Source organism: Myotis davidii, unplaced genomic scaffold, assembly GCF_000327345.1.
Source record: "Myotis davidii unplaced genomic scaffold, ASM32734v1 scaffold174, whole genome shotgun sequence".
Lineage (NCBI taxonomy): Eukaryota > Metazoa > Chordata > Mammalia > Chiroptera > Vespertilionidae > Myotis > Myotis davidii.
The window spans coordinates 444058-445159 of NW_006289087.1; positions in this window are offsets into that span (position 1 = coordinate 444058).

The following is a 1102-nucleotide window of genomic DNA, read 5'->3' on the forward strand; positions in this document are numbered from 1 at the left end:
AGCCGGCAACCAGGGCATATGCCCTGACCAGGAATTGAACCGTTACTTCCTGGTTCGTAGGTCAACGCTCAACCACTGAGCCACGCCGGCCAGACTCAGATACTAATAAACTCCTGAAAAATATTTTAGTGTGAAGAAGAAAATTTTTGTGTGCTTCGGTTTATGGTTCACCAGCACCCTCCCCTGGTCTGAAGCTGACTTGCTACATTGTAATTGTTTCTTCCTTGCCCTGGATCAGTTTACTAGTTCAGATGCCTGTGAGTATCTGTAGATCAGCGGTTCTCAACCTGTGGGTCGAGACCCCCTTGGGGGTAGAACGACCCTTTCACAGGGGTCGCCTAAGACCATGGGAAAACACATAGATAATTACATATTGTTTTGTGATGAATCACTATGCATTATGTTCAATTTGTAACAATGACATTGGGGGTCACCATAGCATGAGGAACTGTATGAAAGGGTCGCGGCATGAGGAAGGTTGAGAACCACTGATGTAGATGGATCTGACTCATTTAATTTCCCAAGAGCAGCCACCAGGGGGCACTGCGCGAGGACGGAGGCAAGGGAGGTGGGGGCTCAGAAATGGGGTTCTCTCTGGACAGCGGTGGAGGATGGTGCTGGGCCATGTTCTGTGTCACATCCGTGTATCTGCATTCCTCGCAGCCCCGTGTCTGCAACACCCTAACAACCTTCCTACCAGTGCCCGGCCCTGCTGGTCTGGGGGGTCTCATCCAGGGATGCTGTCACCTCCAAAGGTGGTGCTGCCCTTGATGCCACAGTTTCTCTTCCAAAAAAACCAACTGTCCTTAGATCGCCTCCCTTTCTTATTGTGGGATTACAGGTGTGTTTGCTTAGCCACACTTTTCTGGGTGAGATTGAGTCCTGTGTAACAGGAACCAAGACCTGAGGAGGTCACAAGTGACCAGTTGATTGATTGATTGATTGATTTCAGAGAGGAAGGGAGAGGGAGAGAGAGAAACATCAATGATGACAGAGAATCATGGATCAGCTGCCTCCTGCACCTTCCACACTGGGGATCGAGCCCACAACCAGCCATGTGCCCTGATCGGGAATCAAACCTGAGACCCTTCAGTCCGCAGGC